Source organism: Triticum dicoccoides, chromosome 1B (assembly GCF_002162155.2).
Source record: "Triticum dicoccoides isolate Atlit2015 ecotype Zavitan chromosome 1B, WEW_v2.0, whole genome shotgun sequence".
NCBI lineage: Eukaryota > Viridiplantae > Streptophyta > Magnoliopsida > Poales > Poaceae > Triticum > Triticum dicoccoides.
In genome coordinates, this window is record NC_041381.1 from 226,612,563 (window position 1) to 226,638,675 (window position 26,113).

Genomic DNA, 26,113 nt, shown 5'->3' on the forward strand with positions numbered 1-26,113 from the left:
CTCTGACCGCCCACACCCTGACACCACACCCCGACACCCTGACAGCACACCCCGACCCCGACCCCGACACCCTGACAGCCCGATCGACCCCGGACATGATGATGATACAAAAACATCATATATATTTGTGTTGATCGGGTGTATTTTTATTATGTTCATGATGATGATACACTTAAATTATATACATATTATTATGTTCATGTCAGGTATCCAATTTTTTTATGTTGTACTAATTTTGTTTAATTTTTGTCATTACAGGTATTGACAGGATGGTGGGTAAGGGTCTAGAGCGCCCCGAGCCTCCTGCGAGCGCTACTGGGAGGGTGGTTCCATTATTCCAGCCCAGCCCCTCCGAAGAGCGCTGCTAGACAGCATGCAGACAACTGCGACGGGCGCTTCTTCTTCGGCTGGGAGAGGTCGAGGGAGGACAAAGAAGGCTAGTAGAGGTGGACGTGGCAGTGGGAGAGGTAGGAAGGCTGCTACGCCTTCCTCGCCACCACCCTCAGCTGATTCACCCGAGCACAAGACTACTCCGTCTGACGTGGACCCGTCTCGGACTCCGGTCCATGAGCCTCCGGTCACTGATCCTTCACCCCACCAGACTCGGGTCGCCGATCCTTTGCCCCACATGAGTCCGGTCCCGGAGTCTTCGTCCCAGAAGACTCCGGTCATGGGCTCTTTGTCCCAGAAGACTCCGGTCCCGCCGTCTTCTTCCCACGAGACTCCGGAGGCTTGTGGCCCGGAGGATGGTAGCGAGGACACCTTTTCAGATGATAGCTACAGCGACGATGAGCTGGTTGAGGAGGGCAAGGAGGTCTACAACCATGGTTGTACAAAGCTCCCGCCCGTGCCGACGACCCCTGACCAGAGGTGGTTGATTGCGCCTAAAGGGTTGAAGTAAGTGCATTTACTATTTTTTAACCTTTTGCCTTCATGTTCCTTCAAATTAGTATCTAATGCGTTGGCCTTGTCATACTGCAGGGGCTGGGTATACCCTAAGGATGTCCGCATGCCCAACCAGGTCCTTGGTGCGCTTTGCCGACAAGACTTCCCTGGGTGGGTCACGATGCCCGTTGTGGGTCAGGTTCCACAGCTAGCACTGACCTGGGAGCTGTACAATGTTGCCCAGGCCCCGCCGGAGGAGAGAGTCAACGGTGTCTTGTGCGAGACGGTGGCCGACATTGTGTTCCGAGGTTTTGGGTAATTTCTCCTTTATAGAATTAAAAATGAACACTACCTAGTGATTGTACTAATCAGTGTTGTCTTGTTTAATTGCAGACCTTCTACAGGGTTTTAGAGGGAGAGCAGGAGGCCGCGTGTATGGTTGTCGAAACCGAGTGCAAGCGCCTACTTCAAAATTTACGACACGAGGCTCGGGTGCAGGCCGTTCGAGACTACTACGCCTCGAAGGGTATAAGGAGGGCCAAGAAGAAGTGTCGCGGAAAGTTTCTGAGTAAGGAGAAGTACATGCTGGTAATTACCTATTCTTAAGGACTTGAACTTATTTTTCTTGATTTGATTCGTAGCGCTGAAATTTCTGTTTTCTCACTTAGGTGCCCCCGAGATGGTGTGTGGATAAGATGGACTGTTGGGAGGCGTTGGTGGATGCGTGGTGCTCTTCCCAATGGCTAGGCGAACACCAAAGGGCCAAGCATAAGTGCAACCAAATGGAAGGTGTGCCACACCATCAAGGGAGCTCCAACCTGTTTGAGTACGGGGATAAGTGGGTATGTGGTTTGCTGCATGATTCATGCAATTTCATTCTTCATGGTAGCGCTTATCCTTTCCAAAATGACTTAATATGCTTAGTTAGTTAAAAAAGGCATAACTACCTTGGATAGTTCATTTATGACATATTTAGCTCTAAAATGACATAATACCTTTAGGTATCTCTATAAAATGACTTAATATGCTTTAGTTAGTTAAAAATGGCATAACTACCTTCGATAGCTCAATAACGACCTAAACTAATCATAGCTAGTTCATTCATGACATAATTAGCTCTAAAATGACATAATAACCTTAGATAGCTCTATAGAATGCCTAAATATGTTATAGTTAGCTAAAAAATGGCATAACTACCTTGGATAGCTCAATAATGACATAATTAGCATACTTTGGTCAAAGATGGCATAATAATCTTGGTTACCTCGAAATGACCTAAACTCCTAAACTTAGCTTATTTTCCTCGAAAATGACATAATAACCTTTCTTAGCTCCAAAATGACCTATTTACATAGAAATATCATTCTTCATGCTAGCTTGAGCCCTTAACTAATATTTTGTTCCTCTCTCTCAGGCGCAGTACCACAAGAAGCCTGTGCCAAGTCTGTTTGACCTCTATGGCATGGCCCATATGGCCCTATACAAGAAGGCCAAGCCATTGATGGAGTCTGACCTAGATCATTCAGAGAGCTTCACCAACATCTCCTCCCACCACAAGCTTGTGAAGTACAAAGATGAGGGGAAGGCGAGGAAAGTTGAGGACTTTTACCCGAGCCAGGATCCTTTTGATACAGAGCTGGTGATGGTATATGGTGGCGGGAGGACCCATGGCTCTGAAGCCATTGGTGATGGACTGATACGTTGTCCTAAGACTCTCCCGTAGATCAAGAAGCGCCTGACTAGCTCTGATCCTGAGAAAACGCCTCCTGCACGGCCCGCGGAGCTCGTCATGGCGGTTAGTTATACGGACTCTCTCACCTTTCCTCCATTACATTTTGTGTGCGTCCGTCGATGATTACAATGCTAACGAGGAGTCCTATGTTGCAGGCAGCGGTTGAGAAAGAGAGATTGAAGACCCAGGCGCTTTTGGAGGAGGCAAAAAGGGAGGCGGCGGAGAGGGAGAGGGAGAGGGAGGAGAGGACGGCTAAGCTGTTGGAGGAGGAGAGGAACCGGAATGAGGCGTCTCACCGGGCCCTATACAAGCTCATCGTGGTATGTTTCTCATGCATATTAGCCCAATCATGCATGTAATGTTTGCATTACCAACTAATATGACTGACTCGTGAGAACCAAATGTGAGGACCATGTGCGAGAAAAACGGTCAGGCTCCTCCACCGATGCCCTAGATTGCTCTGGAGACCATGGTGAGTTTGATTCAAATGGTCCTTAGTTACTAATATTCACATTTCAGTTTGCATCATGCTAACGAGACATTATTGGAAATGATCTTTGGTTCAGAATGGCTCCCGACAAGCATCGACCAATCCTTCCGCGTCTGCCAATGTCAGAACCCCGACCGGTCCTTCACCTTCGTCTGCCACTGGCACAGCCCCGACCATTCCTGCACCTCCGCGATAACGGTATTTTTCTTCTTATTTAGCCTGTTTAGTCCATTTTTGACATAATTTAGCCTATTTAGTCCACAAATGACATAATAAGATGAAGAAAATCAATGAAGAGGAATGAAAGAAGGAATAGGAAGAAAAGAAGAAGAAGAAGAAGAAGAAGAAGAAGAAGAAGAAGAAGAAGAAGAAGAAGAAGAAGAAGAAGAAGAAGAAGAAGAAGAAGAAGAAGAAGAAGAAGAAGAAGAAGAAGAAGAAGAAGAAGAAGAAGAAGAAGAATAAGGAGAAGAAGACTAGAAGAAGAAGAAGAAAAATAAGAAGAAGTAAGACTAGAAGAAGAAGAAGAAAAATAAGAAGAAGTAGAACTTCTTCTTCTACTACTAGTTCTTCTTCTTCTTCTTTTTCTTCTTCTTCTTCTAGTCTTCTTCTCCTTCTTCTTCTTCTTCTAGTTTTCTTCTTCTTCTTCTTCTAACTTTCTTGTTTCCCATTTTGCAGATTTAATTCACTATATGGAAGCTTGCGTGGATGGAGTGCTTGTTTCTCTGTTCTTCTTTTTGTTTGTATCGAAGAATAATGTGGAACTTGTTATATAGATGCATGGAACAATGTGTTGGATGAACATTGTGATATTAGTGTAAGATGTATGGATGAAACTATGTTTCTTATGTATGTATGTTGTCATGGATGGAGCTATGTGTTGGATACATCATATGTCTATTGTGTGTGTGACAAAAAATTATATGTATATCTGTGTGTGAATTCCAGTGAAATTAAATGGATATAAATAAAAACATGGGATATATATCCTCTTTGCCATCTGCTAGCAGACGACAAAGAGGACACATGTCAGCTACCTATAGAAACCGGGAACACAGGCTGCCCATTTGGACAGTTTGTCGTCCACTGGCGGACGGCAAAGACCTTTGAATCTTTGCCGTCTGCTAGCAGATGGCATAGCTGGCCACGTGGCAGCTTCGCAGTGCTGGCCCAACTGAGCTCTTTGCCGTCAGTCAGTGGACGACAAAGAGCGTTGTTAACCCCCTAACGGCTCTGATGCCACCCCACTATCGTTCGTTGTCTTCGCCCTCTGCTGGCCTCAGACGGCGGACGATACAATCCTTTGCCGTCCGTTTCTAGGAAGCGAACGGCAAAGAAGGCCTTTGCTGGGACCTGTTCAGATGGACAGTTTGCCGTCTGCTGGCAGACGGCAAAGAAATTTGCCGTCGGTGATCTATGCCTTTGCCGTCCGCCATGGCGGACGTCAAAGAAGCTGATTCCAGTTGTGGTGCATTAATGCCTAGAAAATGCACATAATCCCCTATATATGGTGAATGTGCCCGGAAATATGTCATATTTGAATACGTGGCATTGGAGGGCGTATGTTGATTGTTGGAAAAAAATGAATGACAAACTAGGAGGGAAATTTAGATTCCCCTTCAATCTTGGTGATTTCTCTCTCGAAAGCATGGAACTTCCTCGGTGGCGCTTCGATTTATGAAGGGTGTGCATGACGACATAATCAAGCCTTCACAGCTTTATACCAGGGCATGGTGAGGCCATACCATGGCACCATGCCAGGCATCATGTTTTTGAAACACGTATTTCATTTTTCTATAGTTGATAACCCAGTAAATGACGCATTTGTGGTTGACTATTGCCACGCATTCCCTTGAAATCTCTGCCCATTCCTTATAAAAGGCATGGGAATTTAATAAATACCATGAGTATGGTTTTTCCATACTGTTATTCTGCACCTTTTCATGCACCGATTGTTCGAATTTGAATTATGTGGATTAATGCCTAGAAAATGCACATAATGCCCAAAATATGGTAAATAAGCCGAGAAAAATGCCTAATTTGAACACGTTGCATTCTAGGGGGTATGTTGATTATAGAAAAAAACTTAATGACAAGCTAGGAAGGAAATTTGGATTCCTGGTCCCTTCAATCTTGCTGATTTCCCCCTCGAAACCATGAAAAATCCTCGGTGATGGTTCGATTTATGAATGGCGTGGACTACGACATAAGCCAAACTTTCTCAAATTTGTACCAGGTCATGGTGAGGCCATACCATGGTAGCATGCCAGCCGTCATGTTTTTCAAGCATGTATTTCAATTTTATACAGTTGAAAAACCAATAAACGACGTGTTTGTCGTTGACTATTGCCACACATTTCCGTGAAACATCTGCCCATTCCATGTAAAAGGCATGAGAATTTACTAAATAGCACGATCATGGTTTTTGAGACCATTCTTGTGCACCTTTTCATGCAGCGATTGTTTGTTGAATTATGTGCACTAATGCCTAGAAAATGCACACAATCCCTTAAATATTGTAAATGAACCCGGAAGAGTGCCAAATTTGAAAACGGCGATTTGCAGGGTTTATATTCATTGTAGAAAAACACTCATGTACAAAGGACAAAGGAAATTTGAATTCCCCTTCAATTTCGATGATTAACTATCGCACACGATTCATCTCCGTCGCCTCTATGAACCGTGTGTGTTCACCCACGCATGGAAAAGGAAAAAGAAAACCCTCGCCCACTTCGTCCCCACCCACTCCCGCGGACTCCTCCGCAAATCTGCACCTCATCAACTTCTATCGCAGCGGCCACCATAAGCTCGATGGCTATCGTCGGCAGGATTTCGCCCCTACCGCTTTCTGTGGCCTATCTGCACCGATATTCTAGATCCCTGGACGATTGGGGTTTTCTGCGGGAATGGGTCGGGAATATTTCTCATGGAGAAGGTAATCAAGTTAGCAAAATATTCACTCATCTCTTATTGTAGTCCGTCCATCGCTGTTAATCAATCGGCGCAAATCATCGTGGATTCATTTTTCTTCTAGCTGATTCGAGGTTTTTCATTAGTGCGTGCAAAAATCGGGCAAGTGTGCTCGCGGCCAGTCGGAAACGAAGTTCTATCACCAATCCGGATGACTTCAGGGAGCGCTCGGTATGTTCAACCTTAACCTACCACGCTCGGCGTGGCCTAAATTTGTGAACAAATACTGTCTGTTGCTACATTTGGATAAAAGGTATGATGCCACGTGCAGCCTAGATGTCGAAGCCAAGTTTTCCCCCCTATATGAGGCAAATATATGATGTATTGTTCATTCAGTTACTCTCATATTTGCATCAAATCTTTGTTACGTTATCTATTTTTAATTATATATTTTTGTACTTTGCTATCATCAATATATTGATCTGATCTATCACTTACTCCCATATTTGCATCTTGCTCTGTTATTTCAATATATCTAATTTATGATCATAATTTTCATTTCAAGCAATACATCCCTTGCTTTGCAAGAACATGAGTAGAAGGAAATCTTGGGCATTACTTTGTTGATGACTGCATGGATGTCATATTGACAACACATCATTGATTTATAATGACGGTTAGCCTAAAACTTGATAAAGACGGCTACTCCTATTTTGATGCGGACCTTTGGAGAAAAATGTCTAAGTGTTATGAACTGAAAGCTGGCAATAAAATTCTATTGCGTGCACCACAGCCAGGTCTAATTAACATGGATGTTTACTTCCCCAACGTCATGAGCCAATCAAGGTCTGGTCGAGGTTAGTGTTCTTTCAACTTTCTCCATGCTAGCATACTACTTACCAAAATTGGGGTATTTGTTTTGACTAATTGATCACTATTTAAGCAATCAATTGTGATTTCATTTTATGTCTCTGTTCCTAGGCAGTAACAAATTCTATTTACCAATTTATGCGCACTATATATTCTTCTGCCATGTTCTGAATAAATAATACCTTTCTACCTTTTAAGTAGGATATGTTGGATGCATAGTGAACGATCTATATTTTATTAAGTGTACCAAATTTCATTGGAAGGACTTGAAGCATGTCATAAACGTTGTTGATAATCTGACAGAGATAGCACAGCGTATGAACGCCGGATTTTGGATGGGATTAAATATACCTATGGTGCACACGTTGAAAAAGACCAATTGTGTGCACAAAATGCTGGTACAAAGTCTTAATTTTATATTGATGCTCATAAACTATATATATCTTCAATGAGATGTTATAGTTGGTTTTTATTCTACATTTCAACAAAAATTGCCCGCTGTAGCAATTCCTGGATCGATTTCCCAGCATGGTCGAATTACACTTGTGCCTGCTAATAATGCCAAAGTGATAGCAAGGTACTGCATTCCCTGCATAAATGAGCCATTCTAATTAACAAGTTCTCGCTTGTCGTGGCAATGCATCCATATTGGAAAATTGGAGACACTGTTCTACTCATGCTCAACCAAGGCACAGGAGGGCTCTTCCTTTTCATTGACGAGATGCCGAGTCGCCGTGATCAAGCTGCTTCCAGTGGATAGTTGTGGTTGTTGGCCCTCAGCCTCTTAAAATGTGCTAGTTGTTACTATGTTAAGTATGTAGATATGGACCACATGGTTGTTGGCCCTCTACCTCTTAAAATGTGATAGTTGTTACTATGTTAAGTATGAAAATATGGACCACATGGTTGTCAAAACCGTGTTATGAAGATCCTCCTTTTGTCAACTAGTGTAACCACTATCTATATGCTACTCAAATGTTGTTAGCCAAGTTATTAAATTTTCATTGAAAGTATTAGTATCATACATGGTTCATTGAGTTTAAGCGTGTGCCTGATGTCCAGAAGGCATTTGCATATTACCTGTCCATATTGCAAATTCACACACGTGTTAACATAAGGAAACATATGTGTAACTTACTAATCATCCCACATGAGTACTAGGAGACGCATCATGCGCGATACTCCTAGCCACCGCAAGCAACTAGTTTGCAATTTTCAAAGTTTTTTGTACACACAGAATCACGCACTAATTAACTGTAGTAACCGTTTGTGTTGTAATTTCTCATCGCAACTAGTTCATCCTAGTCGGCTGTTTGCCGTGTATCATACACATCTTGTTTACACGATTCGTTTGTGTTCTTTTGGCTCATCGCAAATAGTTCATCTATGTGAACTGTATGCCGCATATCTCAAACATCTTGTTAAGTTGAACCGTTTCTGTAGGGTTGCCTAATCAAAAACAGTTCGCCCGAGGGAACCGTATACCGTGTATCACACACACCTCGATCAGGCTAACCATTTCTGTTGCACTCACTAATAGCAAATAGTTCATATGAGTGAACTATATGGCATATATCGCACACACCTTGACATGGTTGCCCGTTTCTGTTGTTTTGACTCATTGCAAATAGTTCGGATGGATCAACTTTGTGCCCTGCATAGAACGCGCAACTAAAATTGGAACCATGTTTGATGGCTCCGCCATCGCAAATGATTCGCATTTTTTCGGCGGTTTTTACATCACCGTTTGCGATTAATGCATCGCACACAATTTCGTCAAAGGGTCTCTGATCGTAGTGTCGCGTTAGCAGCATCCTGCAGTAGTGAATTCTTATATCTATCAGCATATACATCCAGAACTGCAAATTTAAATTCTCTTTCATTGTAGCAGGGTTATTCAACTTACATGAACGAGGCAAAAATGACACTCGATGAACAATCATTGGTTTATGAAATGCGATCAAGTGTCAACCTGCCTCGCTCACACAGCCAGAATTGTTCCTATGCAACAAAAGAGAAGCTTGCTGCCATCCGCCGACGCGGCTATTTAAGCCGGTGTGCGGCCAACTTGCGCGGTAAGGTGGGACTTAAAACCATCTGCGGCCAGCTCGTCTCCGGTGCGCGTAGTGGAGCAGAAGCATGTTGTGCAGAGATGGGAGAGGAAGGAGTTTTGGGTGGCTGGAGGCGGACATTTCGGGAGGATTTAGGGCTGGGGTATGACTACAAAACTTTAGTGAACACATGCTAAGCAAAACTCAAAACCCTAAAAGGATGTCGCTTAGACATTGTACGGTAATAATAGATACCAACTTAAATTCCTAGATAGTGGTAATTTGCTCTAAAACTATTAAGTAGTACTGGTAAATGCTCCTAATTAATTAAACAAACCTATGGAAGACACATGCACTAACTACTTCTCACATGCTGGCTAGACGTAATCATTCTCATTCCCAGCCTTGTCAGCAACAACCTACCATTCTTGGATCTCTATACATCTCTCATCAGCGTTGCGGTAGCTACCATTGTGATCCTGGCAAGTTGAGGCATCAGGGCATGCTGGCCATACGTCGCCGTTCTCCTTCCTGGCCTTGTCGGCAGCAGCCCACTATGCTTGCATCTCCGCCGAGCTCTCCTCTATAGCGCGTGCGACCTCTTATTTCTTGCGGTGGTGAGACTCTCTTTTCTTAGTGCTTTTTGCTTTTTCCACTCCTTCTGTGTGGCTATGGCCTCCTCTTACTCCACCGCCCATTTGGCCATGTCAGCTTCAAATTCCGCCCACGTAGATGTGTGGTCGTGGGCGGAGATGAACTTGGCGCGGCGGGATGCCATCACTTCCTTACCATTTAGTATGTGGTGGCGGGTGGTGAGGACCTCAGCACGGCGGGATGCCATTGCTTCCTTTCCAGTCTTGACAAAAGATGGCACAAACATATATGTGGGGCATTCAAAATCAATTGTCAAGATATGACTAGGAATTATTAGCATGAACACTAACTCTAGTCGGATTATTAACATAAATCATTTGTATAGATGAAACAATTAATCACTTATCATTTGTACCATTCAAACGATCAATACACTACAGGGATCTAATGAAACTTACTCAGATTTCATGGATTGGGAGAACATAACCATAGCATTTCTATTCCAAAAAGGGGGAGGCGGGAGTAACTAGAGAAACCCTAAGATATATTTGACACATAAATGGGTATAGATGACTAACTAGTTCTCCATCATCATCGGATTTGTCGGCAAAGTGGTCGTCGGAGTCATCGCTAGAGTCCCTGTGGACCTCCGGCTCTGGCTGTGGAAGCACGACGCCATCAACAATGTCAAGGTCGTGTGAGACCGTGTTAGTGGCGAAGGCAACCCGTGTCTCCATCTTCACATCATGCTCATGTGGTTTAGCAGCCCCGGCATTGCCACTCCCTCCGATGGGGCATTTCGGCAGCATCCCCATACACTGACGACGGTGAGGATTGAGAGCGGTGTCAAGGATGCATGTTGAGAGAGAGGATTGTGTGTGCAACGAGAATGAGGGGTGCGGCCGCCTATTATGACCAGCGGCTCGAGCGCTCCATTAATATGGAGAAGTGAGAGTGAAGCGGGCGAATGTCAAAGGGTTGGCTCGCCTCCCGGTGAGCCTACGCAGCGGACTGCTAGCATGCCTACCATCATTTGATACAATTACTCGCACACCTCCCAGTGGCACTGTGTAGCGAACATGCCTCCCGTCAATTCACACACCTGCACGCATGCCTCCCAGTCTGCCTATGCGGCAGACTGCTCGCATGCATCCCTTCAACTCACGCATGTTCGTACAACACACGGGACGCGTGGCGGCACGTATATTAATTTTCTTTTTTGATGATTAATTCTATCGGTTTGTATTACTTAACTGAAGCATGGCACATACCTATTGTTGGTCTAACACCCATGGTTGAAATAAATAATCTGTTTCTGATACTGGTTCCCAATTATTAATAATCTCCTATTTGTAAGAAGATAAAGATTACATCAAAACTTGTCTCAAATTTGATAAAAATGTACAATACCACAGTATATTGGTGTCCATATGACAACACGATAAGTTTCAAGATTCTCAATGTTTAAAATTTCTTGCATGGGGACTAAAGATGAACCCAGTGACACACCCGATCCATTTTAGTGCACTGTCACGTGTGCATGTGGCTCATATTTTATTTATGCACATTATATCCCTAGAAAATTAATCAATGTACTAAAACGTCTGAATGATCGCTGAGTTTTTTTTTCAAATTTTAACACAACCCTCCTTTGGTCACATATGTTCGCCATGGAAAAATTTTGCATGCCTCGTGGTGGCAGTTGATGTGCGGGGTGTGTGTGTGTCTAGGGGGGCGGGTGTCTGGCAGTACACTACGAGTCATGAGCCACTGTTTGGGATTGACTATTTTTTAAGGAAGGGGCCACATCAAGGTCGTTAATTGGTTGTTTAAAATATTACACAACCCTTTCATACATACATTTTTGGGCCACAAGCAGTCAGTGGTTGTCCAAGGACACTCAGTCGCGTGTGACGCTTTCTATGGGCCCGCGAGGTCGTTGGTCATCACTTTGACCTACAGCCAGAGAGGTTAATTTGACCAGCAAGGTTGATTCTTTTTTCTTTGTATTACGGTAGGAGTATATAGTATGCGCCGAAGAGGTGGGAGGGGACCAACATATACTACGTACACGTCATGAACACACACGTCACTCCATGCGGGGACTTTCCGGTTTCCGAGGCAGGTGCCACATCAAATTTGTGGATTGGCTATTCAAACATCACACAACACCTCCTTTGGCCCCATGCATGCAAGCAGTGGTTATCCTAGCACACTCACTCATGTGTGATGCTTCCATCTGTGGGCCCGCGAGGTCGTCATCCATGCATGCATCCTTTGACCTACATCAAGAGAGGTTAATTAATTTGACCATCATGGAGGATTCTTTTTGGTTTGTATACGGTAGGAGCATATAGTATGCGTCGAAGAGGAGGAAGGGGACCAGCAAATACTACGCTTCATGAACCTCACTTTTTGTGGGGACTTTACGGTTTTCGAGGCATGTGCCACATCGAAGTTGTGCATTTTGGGTATTCAAACATCACAACCACACACACCTCCATACATATGTTCGCCCATGTGCGAGTGATGGCGATTGTCCTTTGGCACTCACTCATGCGGTTATTGGCGATATCGATGCTTTCCATCCGTGGGTCCGCTTGGTCCATCACTTTGATCGGCAGTGATAGCGGTTACCATGGTGGATCCTTCTCCTTTGGTTCGTGTTATCATAGTAGGTCATGGTGAGATTCTAGACCTATGTCTAAGTGCATACATACATACGCATGAATCCCCATCACCGGCTTGAAGTGGGGTGTGACATACATAAATATAATGCAGCATGAACCCTCGCTCCCTATTGGGCTTTTTGGTTCCAAAGCACGATGCCACATAAAAATTGTGCATTGGGTATTAAAAAAATCACACAACACTCCATACATATGTTTGGGCCACCCCTACTATAGGATGCTGCTAACGCGACACTACAGTCAGAGACCCTTTAACGAAACTATGTCCGATGCATTAATTGCGAAGGTGATGTAGAAAACCATCAAAAATGATGCAAAACATTTGCGATGGAGGATACATCAAACACGGTTCTTATTACATTTGTGTGTGCGATGAGTGACATACGATTAATCCATAAGAACTATTTCCGATGAGGCAGAACAACAAAAACAGGCTGCTATATAAAGGTGTGTGTGGGATATTGGGCATACAATTTTCTTGGATGAACCGTTTGCTATTAGGGAATGCAACAGAAATGGTTAGCCAGATCAAGGTATGTGTGCGATATACGACATACGATTCACTTGGACGAACTATTTTCAATTAGGGAACACAACAGAAACGGTTCAACTTAACAACTGTGTGATATGCGGCATACAGTTCATATAGATGAATTGTTTGCTATGAACCAAAAGAAGACAAACGATCCATGTAAACAAGATGTGTGTGATACACGACAAATGGCCCACTCAAAAGAACTGTTTGCGATGAGAATGTATAACACAGACGGTTACTAGAGTTAATTCGTGTGCGATTCTATGTGTAGAAAAAACTTTGAAAACTGCAAACTAGTTGCTTGCGATGGCTAGGAGTATCGCACACGGTGCATGCATGAGTACGCGTGTATGATGATACGTAAGTTACACATACATTTCCTTATGGTAACACATGTGCGATAACACATGACACCGCATATGGTTGTCGGGTTGTGTGATACACTTAGTCTTCCCTCGCTCCATTGAAGGCTTCCTGTGCTCCACATGCGTGAATTGTAAAATCCCCAATCCCCGGGCCAGTTGATAGCTATAAATAACCACAACAATGGCCGCCGACGGCGACTCGCTACTGATCCATTTGATAGCTAGTTACCCATACACACTGGCATACCCCCAACGGCTAATGACGGGATGGAGTCGCATGACGGTGAAATCGAGGCTGAAGGCACGATGGTCGGCTTGGCAGTTGACGGCCATGGTGCCGCATCTCCCGATGACGACCAGAGGAAGTAGGAAACACGGTATGAGCAAGCCGCTAGGTTAGCCAGGGTCGTCCTAAAAGCGGAGAGGGATCACCAGCGGCCAATAGTGGTAGCTCGGCACAGAGTGTGGCGGATGGTACAGGCGATGGAGGAGGAACCGCGACGACGCAATGACAACTGTGGTAGTGGCGGCCGCCGCACGTGGCGCAGGCTTATGTACCAGATGGAGGACGGCGCAGCACCGGACATCGTCGGGGCATGTCAGGGGCCGTCACGGTAGCCCTAGCAAGAGCCAACATTGTCTCGCCAGACATCGCTGGGGCAGACTCGACAGTCGCAGTAGCCCTAGTGAGCGCTCCGCCCGAGGCACTACTGGAGAATCCCGATGTCGAGTCTACCCCAGCCTCGATCGATCAAGGTTTGTAGGTCATCGACTTGGCGGCCTCCACTCCCACTAAGCTCATGATGATTGACACGCTGATGGATGATGGCTGCTGTGCATGCGGGTCAGCATCAGGTGCACAGTGTAGCTCTTTTGTCTGCACGCGGTTCATTATATTCTTGTAAATTAGCAACACACACACACACATTATATTCTTGGAGGCCTGTCTGTATATTATATGAATTTGCAATATGGACAATTAATATGCAAATGCCTTCTAGACATCGGTGCTAATCACCATGTCGAAAACATGGACATCCTCTACTCTACCGGGCACACGCTTAAATTGAATGAACTATGTATGATACTAATACTTTCCATGAAAATTTAAGAACTTGGCTAATATCATTTGAGTAACATATATATAGTGGTGACACTATTCGACAAAAGACGGATCTTGGTAACACGGTTTTGACAACCATATGATCCATATCTACATACTTAACATAGTAACAACTAGCACATTTGAAGAGGTCGAGGGCCAAAAACCACAACTATCCGCTGGAAGTAGCTTGATAACGACGACTCAGGATCTCGTCAATGAAAAGGAAGAGCCCTCATGTGCCTTGGTACAGCATGAGTAGAACAATGTCTCCAATTTTCCAAGATGCATTGCCACGACAAGCGAGAACTTGTTAATTTGAATGGTTCCATTTCTGCGAGAAATGCAGTACCTTGCAATCACTTTGGCGTTATTAGCAGGCACAAGAGTAATTCGACCACGCCGGGAAATCGATTTAGGAACAGTTGCAGTAGGAAATTTCTGTTGAAATGTAGAATAAAAACCAATTGTAACATAACATGGAAGATATATATAATTTATGAACATCAATATAAAAATAAGACTTTGTACCAGCGTTTTGTGCACGCAATTGGTCTTGTTCAATGTGTGCACCATAGGTAGAATTAATCCCATCCAAAATCTAGCGTTCATATGTTGTGCTATCTCTGTCAGATTATCAACAAATTTTTATGACATGCTTCAAGTCTTTCAAGTGAAATTTGGTATGCTGAGTAACATATAGATCATTAACTATGCATCCAAGATATCCTGCTTAAAAGGTGGAAACGTATTATTTATTCGAAATACGGCAAAAGAAGATATAGTGCGCATAAATTTGTAAATAGAATTTCTTATTGCCTAGGAACGGAGTCAGAAAATGAAATCAAAATTGTTTGCTCAAATAGTGATCAATTACTCAGAACAAAAACCGCAATTTTGCTAATTAATATGTCAGCATGGAGAAAGTTGAAAGAACACTAACCTCAATCAGACTTTGATCGGCTGATGATGTTGGGGAAGTAAACATCCTTGTTAATTAGAGGAGGTTGTGGTCCACGCACCAGAATTTTATTGCTAGCTTTCAGTTCATAAAACTTGGAAATTTTCTCCAAAGGTCCGCGTCAAAATAGGAGTGACCATATTTATCAAGTTTTACGTTAACTGTCATTGTAAATCCATGTTGCATTGTCAATATGACATCCATGGAGTCATGAACAAAGTAAAGCCCAAGGTTTCCTTCTACTCATGTCCTTGCAAAGCAAGGGATGTACTACTTGAAATGAAATTTTAAGATGGTAAATTAGATATATTAAAATAATAGAGCAAGATGCAAATATGGGAGTAACTGAGAGAACAGAACAATATATAGATGAAAGCATAGAACACATACATAATTAAATATAGATAATTTAACAAAGATTTGATGCAAATATGAGACTAAATGAACAATACATCATTAATTTTCCTAATATAGGGGAAAATCGGCTTCGACGTCTAGGCTGCATGTGGCATTGTACCTTTTGTCCAAATGTAGCAATAGATGGTATAAGTTCACAAAGCGCTCCCTGAAGTCATCCGAAATGGTGAGATAGAACTTCGTTTCCGACTGGTCGCGACCACACTTGCCCGATTTGTGATCGCACTATGGACACTTGAATGAAAATCCTTGAATCAGCTAGAAGAAAAATGAATCCACGGTGATTTGCTCTGGTTGATTAATAGTGACGGATGGACTGCGATTATCCACTCCATGAGAAAAATCCCCGACCCAATCCCGCAGAAAACCCAAATCGACCAAAGTCTAGAAAGTCGATGCAAGTCGGTGCAGATAGGCGGCGGCAAGCGGTAGGGGCGAAATCCCATGCCATTTGGAACACGACGTCTGCCCATCAACGACAGCCGTAGAGCTTAGGGTGGCTGCCGCGATAGAAGTTGATGAGGTGCAGACTTGCGGAGGAGTCCGCTGCGAGGGTGGGGACGAAGTGGGCTGGGCGGGGTGAGGGTTTTCTTTTTTTTCTTTTGCATGTGTTGGTGAACACACACGGTTCGCAGAGGAGACAGAGATGAATTGTGTGCGATAGTAAATCACCGCGATTGAAGGGGAATCCAAATTTCCTTCCTAGTTTGTCATTCAATTTTTTCTGCGATCGACATATCCCTCCAATGCAACATTTTCAAATTTGGCATTTTTCCAGGCTCATTTACCATATTTAGTTGATTATGTGCCTTTTCTAGGCATTAATGCACATAATTCAAATTCAAACAATCGGTGCATGAAAAGGTGCACAAGAACAGTCTGGAAAACCATGATCATGCTATTTGGTAAATTCTCATGCCTTTTACAAGGAATGGGCAAATATTTTTAGGAAATGTGTGGCAATAGTCAACCACAAACGCGTCATTTATTAGTTTTTCAACTATAGAAAAATGAAATACCTGCTTGAAAAACATGACGCCTGGTATAGTGCAATGGTATGGCCTCACCATGCCCTGGTAAAAAAATGAGAAGGTTTGGCTTATGTCGTGATGCATGCCCTTCATAAATTGAACCATCACCGAGGAAGTTTCATGGTTTCGAGAGGGGAAATCACCAAGATTCAAGGGTAATCGAAATTTTCTTCCTAGTTTGTCCATTAGTTTTTTTCTACAATGAACACACACCCTGCAAATCACCGTGTTCAAATTTGGCACTTTTCCTGGTTCATTTACCATATTTAGGGGATTATGTGCATTTTCTAGGCATTAATGCGCATAATTTAACTTCTAGCAATTGGTGCATGAAAAGGTGCATAAGAATGGTTTGGAAAACCATGCTCGTGCTATTTAGTAAATTCTCATGCCTTTTATAAGGAATGGGCAGAGATTTCAAGGAAATGTATGGCAATAGTCAACCACAAATGTTCGTTTATTGGTTTTTCAACTATAGTAAAATGAAATACATGCTTGAAAAACATGACGCCTGGCATGGTGCCATGGTAAGGCCTCAACATGCCCTGGTAAAAATTTGAGAAGGTTTGGCTTATGTGGTCATGCACGCCCTTCATAAATTGAACCATCACCGAGGAAGTTCCATGGTTTCAATTGGGAGATCACAAGATCGAAGGGGAATACAAATTTCCTTCATTCTTTGTCCTTGAGTTTTTTTTCTATGACGAACATACACCCTACAAATCACTGTGTTCAAATTTGGCACTTTTCTGGGCTCATTTACCATATTTAGGGGATTATGTGCATTTTCTAGGCTTTTAGCGCAGATAAATCCAATCCAGCTACAGCTGCACGAGTGTGATGAAAGGGACGTGGATTGCCATTCGTTCACGGCGCATCCAATGGTGCACACGCGCGATCCGCGTGGCTGCGGTTTCGGCCAATCATAACGCAACACACAATAGGCCTAGGGCACACTATTTTTGGAGGCGACGGAGATGAACCATGTGCGATAATGAATCAACAAGATTGTAAGGGAAGCCAAATTTCCTTCCTCGTTTTTCCTTGCTCTCTTAAAAACCACCACACTATAGGGATGTCCGGACACTCCGTGCCAGAGCTCTCTCCAAGCGTCGTTCATGGCACCGCAGCACAATAACTGGTAAGGAAGCGATGACATCCCGCCATGTCGAGTTCCTCGCGGCCCGCGGCCGCACACTTGGTAAGGAAGCGATGGCATGCTGCCGCACCGAGTTCATCGCCGCCCACGGGCACACAAGTATGTGGGCGGACTTTGATGCTGCCATGGACGAATGGGCGGTGGATCTAGAGGCGGCCAAAGCCGCACAAAAGAAGTGGAAAAGGCAGAAACAAGCCAATAAAAGAGTGCCCCCCTGCTGCAAGAATGAATAGGCCGCACGCCATGCGAAGGAGAGCTCGGAGGAGATTGAAGCACGGCGGGCTGCCGTCGACAAGGCCAAGGAGGAGAACAACGTCGTCTGGCCAGCATGCCCCGATGCCAGCATGTGAGAAGTAGTTAGTGCGTGTGTAGCCCATATGTTTGTATAATTAATTATGAGAATCTACTAGTACTACATACCTACTAGTTTTAGAGCAAATTACCAGTAGTACTTTAAATTGGTACTATCTATTATTAACATACAATGTTGGTAAGCGCATCCTTTGAGGGATTTGAGCATTGATTAGCATGTGTTCACTGAAGTTTTGTAGCCGCACCCTGGCCCTAAATCCTCCCAAAACGTTCGCCCACAGCCATCGGAATCCACTGGAGACTAGAGCCAGCCGCAGCTAGTTTATAGTCCCACCTCGCCGCGCGAATTGTCCACACACCGTCTTAAATAACCGCGCCAGCGGATGGCAGCAAGCTTCTCACTTGTTGCATAGGATCAATTCTGGCTATACGAGCGAGGTAGGTTGACAATTGGTTGCATTTCATAAATGGATGGTTGTTGATCGGGTGTCGGGTGTCATCTTTGCCTCATTCATGTACATTGAATAACCCTGCTACAATGAAAGAGATTTTTAAATTTGGTGCGGCTGGAGATGCTGATGGATATAAGAATTATTAGAACATCACAAAACACACGGTTTCTATGGTGTACCCATGTGCGTTTTTTGTGTTAATGACCCATAAGTTAGTTACCTGTCCGATGTTTCCTAATAAAGGCAGCGTACCATTGACCGAAAAAATCAACTACACGTGTACATTTTTTGGAGACGGGATCTGCCAATTTTCTCTTTTCTCGCATGCGAGTATTTTACGCGCTTCATCTGTGTTGTGTGTTCCCCCTGCCCAAGTTTCAAGTTTCCTAGTGAAATTTTTATTAGGCACGTGATTTCAGAATTTATTCCTACCATCACATCCCCACCCATCAATTTTCCGTAGTATCTCCCCCACGCCCCCTCCCGACAGCTCAATCCGCCACCTCCGCAACCACAGCTTCAACCACATCTATGTTCTGCCTGAGCATCATCGATCCAGTTAGGTAACCCACCTATCTCTATCATGGCCCTGGACTGCTTGCTTAAATGGCGCCTATGAAACATCCTCATGCCTCCAAATCCCCACCGCCCTGATATGTCTCCAACGTATCTATAATTTATGAAGTATTCATGCCATGTTTACAACAATTTTATATGGTTTTGATATGATTTGCATGGAACTAATGGAACTAACCCGGACTGACATTGTTTTCAGCAGAACTACCGTGGTGTTGTTTTTTGTGCAGAAATAAAAGTTCTCCAGATGCAATGAAACTTTTTGACAATTTTTTTTGGAACAAAAGAGGCACTAGAAGCTCCGTGGGAGGACCAGAAGGTGAAGGAGGTGAGCACAAGACTCCTAGGCATGCCAAGAGGCCCAGGCGCGCCCAGGTGGGTTGTACCCACCTCGAGGCCCATCTTCGCGTGATTCCAACACTGAAAATCATATAAATAGAGAAACCATTAGAAATAACCCTAGATCAGAAGTTCCACCTCTGCAAGCCTCTGTAGCCACGAAAAACCAATCTAGATCCCGTTCCAGCACCCTGCCGGAGGGGGAAATCATCACCGATGGCCATCTTCATCATCCCGACAGCCACCATGATGAGGAGGGAGTAGTCCACCCTCAGAGCTGAGGGTTTGTACCAGTAGCTATGTGATTATTCTCTCTCTCTCTCTATTGTGTTCTTGAGATGCCATGTTCTTGATGTATCACGGGCTTTGTTAATATAGTTGGATCATATGGTGTTTCCCCTCTCTATCTTGTTGTGGTGAATTGAGTTTTCCCTTTGAGATTCCTTTCTTATTGGATTGAATACTTTTATGGATATGAGAACACTTGATGTATGTCTTGCTATGAATACTCGTGGTGACAATGGGGTATCATATTGATTCACTTGATATGTGTTTTGGCACTCAACTCGCGGATTCCCGAGGTGACTTGGGGTAATCTATGCATAGGGGTTGATGCACGTTCTCGTCTTTGTTTCTCCGGTAGAAATCTTGGGGCATGCTTTGAGGTTCTTTGTGTTTGATTGAGTATTATGAATCTGAAATTGTTTGATGCATATCGTATAATCAACTCACGGGTACTCGCGGTGACGTTGGAGTATCTAGGTGACATTCGAGTTGGTTGAGATGTATCATATGGTGTTATTTTTGTATGAACTCTTGGTTAGATAGATCAAAAAGAATAGCTTGGTGTTGTTTTAGCACGAACTCTAGGATAGATTGATTGGAAAGAATGATTTGAGGTGGTTTCGTACCCTAAAAACAATTTCTTCTTATGTTCTCCGCTAGATTAGAACTTTGGAGTGATTCTTCATCACACGTTGAGGGATGGTTATATGATCCAAATAGATTATCATTGTTGACAGATTACACTAGCGAAAGTACGGACCCTAGGCCTTATTTTCAAGCATTGCAATACCATTTGTGCTCACTTTTGTTACTTGCTACCTTGCTGTTTTTTATTGTTACTATTACAAAAAATATCTACTATCCATATTACACTTGTATCACCATCTCTTCGCCGTACTAGTGCACCTATTCATATTACCATTGTATTTGGTGTGTTGGGGACACAAGAGACTTTTTGTTATTTGGTTGCAGGGTTGTTGAGAGAGACCATCTTCATCCTACGCCTCCCATGGATTGATAAACCTTAGGTCATCCACTTGAGGGAAAATTGCTACTATCCTACAAAACTCTGTGCTTGGAAGCCCAACACGAGTCTACAAGAACAAGTTGTGCAGTAGACATCAAGCTCTTTTCTGGCGCCGTTACCGAGGTGGTGAGTGCTTGAAGGTATATCTTTATATCTTGCAATTGAATCTTTTAGTTTCCTATTTTATCACTATTTTGGTTTATAAAAGAAAACTACAAAAAAATTCAGGTGGTCTCATATTTTTCATCTTTATAATGTCTTTCTTGAAAATCATGGAAAGGAAAATTGTGCTCAATTGATAGAAGAAGAATTCAATGAAATGTTTGGCATAAAATCTTTGAATGATGAGCATGATTGCAATGTTAGTAGTATGAGTTCGTTGAATATCCATGATGCTAGTGATATGCAAAGCCATAAACTTGGGGATGCTATGTTTGATGAAGATGATATTTTTAGTCCTTCAAGTTTTGTTGAGCAAATTTATTATGATGAAAGCACGCCTGCTATTTATGATGACAAGAATGATGAAAGTGGATTGGGAGAGGTCATGAATTTATTTAATGATGAATCCACTACTTTGGAAGAGGTTTCAATTGACTATGATAAAAATTTTGCTATCTATGATGATTATTGTGATGATATGTATGCTATAAAGAGTAATGATATCCATGAAACTTGTCATCATGATTTGAATGTGCAATTTGATTATGTAAATCAACTACCTCATGACAATTATTTTGTTGAGTTTGCTCCCACCACTATTGGTGAGAATAAATTTGCATATGTGGAGAGTAGTAAAATTTGTATGCTTGTGGATCATAAAAAGAATGCTTTATGTGATAGCTATATTGTTAAATTCATTCATGATGCTACTGAAAATTATTATGAGAGAGGAATATATGCTTATACTTATCTCCATAATATCAAGTTTCCTCTCTATGTGTTGAAAGTTTTGAAGTCATGCATGTTTTTCCTTCCTATGCTAGTTGATTCTTGCTCCCATAAATTGTTTTCTCACAAATTCCCTATGAATAGGAAGTGGGTTAGACTTTTCAATTCTTATCTTTTATGTGAGCATCATTGAAATCATCTTGCCTAGCTAAAAAGGCATTAAAGGAAAGCGCTTGTTGGGAGAAAACCCAACACTTCTACCTACTTTTTTGTGTGTGTTCACATGATTAAGCTACTGTAGTAATCATGTTTTATATCTTTTGTTTCAATAAAGTGCCAAGTAAAGCCTTTGGGATATTGTAGATGATAGTTGATTTGATTCTGGGCAAAAATAGAAACTTTTTCTTCCAGTAACAGAATTGTTTAAATTCACTGGAACATGATAAAATTCTGAATTGTTTACATATGATTGACGTATAAATTTCCTACGTTTTCCTAATTTGTCAGAATTTTTGGATTTACAGATGTATGGTTATTTTCTAGATCATTACAGACTATTTTGTTTTTGACAGATTCTGTTTTCAATGCATAGTTTGCTTGTTTTCTAGTATGGCTTATATTGCTCGATATAAATTTTGGAAATGATAAGGTACAATATGCATTTTTTTATCAAATACGCACAAGTGTGCGTATCATAACTTACAGAAGGGGGGTATAGAATCCAAACTACCGTCGATGTTATAGAGTGTCAACCACTACAACATCAACAAGAATCCACACTCTACACTAAGTTTACAACGTGGATCACTCACGACTCACCAACCTCCACAACACCTCAAACAACACATCTATTTCTCCCTTGAACAAATGCGCCTCCTGCCAAAGTGAATGGTTTGCTCGTTATCATACTAACCTATCTCACGAAGTTGCGTTAAGTTTTGTGAGATTGAAGTTTTCAAGTTTCGGGTGAGATATCGATATTAGGAGAATAAGGAGTGACAAGACCCTAAGCTTGGGGATGCCCAATGCACCCAAAGGTAATATTCAAGGAATATCCAAGCAACTAAGCTTTGGGATGCCCCGGAAGGCATCCCCTCTTTCGTCTTCAACATTATCGGTAACCTTACTTGGAGCTATATTTTTATTCGTCACATGATATGTGTTTTTCTTGGAGCATCATTTTATTTTATTTGTATTTGTTTGCTTCTATTTAGAGTAATGTTTTACATCTTTCATTTCAATAAAAATGTCAAGGATAGCCTTTACCATGCTTATTTTGCAGGTCTATACGTTGCTGTATTGAACACAGAATGTTTTTTATCATAGTCTGAATTGTTAAAAAATGTCAGAACATGATAAAATCTTGAAATTATTACACAATAAGCTATGACAAATTGCCTACACTTTCATAAGTTTTTAGAATTTTTGGAGTTACAGAAGTATGAATCTTTCTTGCATTCTTTACAGACTATATTGTTTTGATAGATTGCTGTTATGTTTGCATTGCTTGCATATGTTTGCCTATTTAATGATTCTATTGGAGGATTAGGACCACTAAATATACAAAGGAATTTAGTATGAATTGTTAAATAATAATTTTAGTGATTTGCTACAGTAGAGAATGATAAGGTTTTTGCATTGATTTATACTAACTTATCTCATGAGTTCTTGTTGAGTTTTGTGTTGATGATGTTTTTAAGATTTAGGGAAACCACGATATAAAAGGAATTAAGAAGACACAAAAGCTCAAGATTGGGGATTCCCAAGGCATCCCAAGATAATATTTCAATAAGTCTCAAGCATCTAAGCTTGGGGATGCCCCGGTAGGCATCCCACCTTTCTTCATCAACAATTATCGGTTAGTATCGCTTGAGCCTAAGTTTTTGCTTCTCCACATGAGTTGTGATTTTCTTGGAATGTCATTTTGTTTGTTTAGCTTGCTGTTTTAATAAAATACTTAGATCTGAATGTTATTAGATAAGAGAGTCCTCAAATGTCTACCCATTTATTTAACTACTAGTTTGAACTTCACTTATATATTTTTGGTGTAGTTTGCCTTTTACTCTTGTGCTTCACTTATATGGTATGAGTAAATTGTTGAATGAATTAAATATCATGAACTTGAAATTATATGTTCATATCATGCCTAGTAGTAGCTTCACATTGGGTTTAGAAAGTGAAATATTTTGAAGCTTGACAATCACAATATTGGCCATACAATCAATTCAAGAAGAGTATAAGGAAGATAACTTTCACATGCATATATATTCTTTTGGAAATCTTATCTGATTGTAAATACCCATTAATTATTTTCAAACTTGATAAAATTAGTTGAAGTTGGACAAGGAAGACAATGTAATGAGTTATGGTTGTGTATATTTGCATAAAAGTTATATTTTCAAACTTGTGCAAATCACTTTTGTTACTTGCTACCTTGCTGTTTTTTATTGTTACTAGTACAAAAATCAATATCTACTATCCATATTATACTTGTATCACCATCTCTTCGCCGAACTAGTTGTAACATCCCAAAATTATAAATTTTAGAATGTTATAATAAATAAATAAATATGTTTGTTGTGTGTTTGATTGTGTGAAGTTGGGTGGATTTTGAATGTCATTTGAATGTATATTTGATTTCTTTTAACTCAAAGTGGCATTTGAGTTTTATTCAAAAACTTTTCTGACAAAGAACACTGGAAAAAAAGTGTTGAGAGGGAGTAACATGACACCCCGAAAATGTTGGAATAATTTTTCCATAGAGTTTTCAAAGTCAGTTGGGTTTTGTTTGAATTTTAAAAAAATGATTTTTCAAAAAGTATTTTTATTTTCCCATGGAAAATATCCCATTAATTTGGGCTTATTTTTCTTGTCATTTTGATATATAATACTCATATATTTTATTTTCGTTTTATTTTATAAAATGATTTTTCTTGATGGGTTTAAAAAAAGGAAGGTATTATTTTTTTGGGCCAAGTCTGGCCCGATCCAAACCAAATCATTTCTTTCCTCCAGGCGACATACTCACGATCTCCAGCCACCGCCTGAGTACCACCGGAATCGCGGGATTCATGAAATCCCTCACCCACTCCTCCAAGCCGACCTTCCCCCTATAAATGGCCATCTCCCGCACCCATTCCCCCCAGTCCCTCCTCTCCTCGCCCCACGTTGCCGCGCCGCCCCGTCGGAGATTGTCGGAGCCGCCGCCACCATTTGCTCCGCCCCGCCCACCGCCAGCCCTCCCCGCCACCTGTCGCCGCCACCAGCCGCTCTGCCCCATTCTGCCACCCCCGCCCGACTCCTCGCCTCGTTCGGAGGACCACCGGAGCCACGCCGCCCGAGCCCCTCGCCGGAATAGCTACAGTAACCCCGACCTGCCTTTTTTCGTTCTGTTTTTAAAATAGAATAGTTTCAATCTTGTAAAATCCGTAGTCAATTCTCTACGAGGTATTTTTGAGTGCTTCCAACTGCGCTGGATCAGAAATTTTATGAAGTTTCCGTTAGTACAATTGGATTTCATATTTGAGCAGCTTAAATTTTTGTTTGTATGAATTTTCTCAAATCACTAGATTTGAGCTATTTTGAGATAGGAATATTATTTTTGACCGATTCTTTTTGCTACTGGTTGCTTATTAGACTAGCTACGCAGTAGTGTTTAGTTTGCATGTTAGTGATTTATTTAAATTAGCTTTTAATTGTAAACAGTACTGTTTACTCTGTTTTTAGTCTTGTTTGTAATTTAATTATTATTCACTAGGTTTAGTTATTTTCTTTTGCCAGTTTTCACTAGTGTAGCATATATTCTGTTGTTTAACAATAGGAAAATTTTAGGATTTATTAGACTTAGTATTCTTGAGGATCTAGGTGTTGTTTGTTGCATGACTATATTGCTAGCAGTAGTAATAGTATTATTTTATTGTTCTGCTAGAATTATTACAGGAAAAATACTTTCTATTATTTAGTGGATAATTATTTTTACCTTGTGTTAAATATTTCTTTTAGACTTTTTACTTGTTGTTAAGTAGAGTTGTTGTGGTGTAGATTAGCCCTATAAGTTTATTTGAGTGATTTGGAGTTTTATTTGGTTTTTGCCTTCGATCCTATTTCTATTTCGTTGTTATTTTGATTGTTATGATTGAGTGCTAGAATGTGTGCTTATGTGAATACTACGCTTGCTTGTATAGATTTCATCGGAGAGTGACAACTAGTTTATGAAGTTTTTGAGAGCGATAATATCTTCACCAGCTTACCGGGCAAGTTCACATTGACCATAGTTTCATACCCATGTTTTACTGCATTTAGGATCATCATTCATAATCCCTCCAGTAGTGATATTGATTTCTTGTAGTTGAGTAGAATGCATGAGGTAGGAACCCATCTCCCTGTTACCAAGACCGGGACGTATCTAGATATAATGCTACGCTAATGTAGACAAGTTTGGT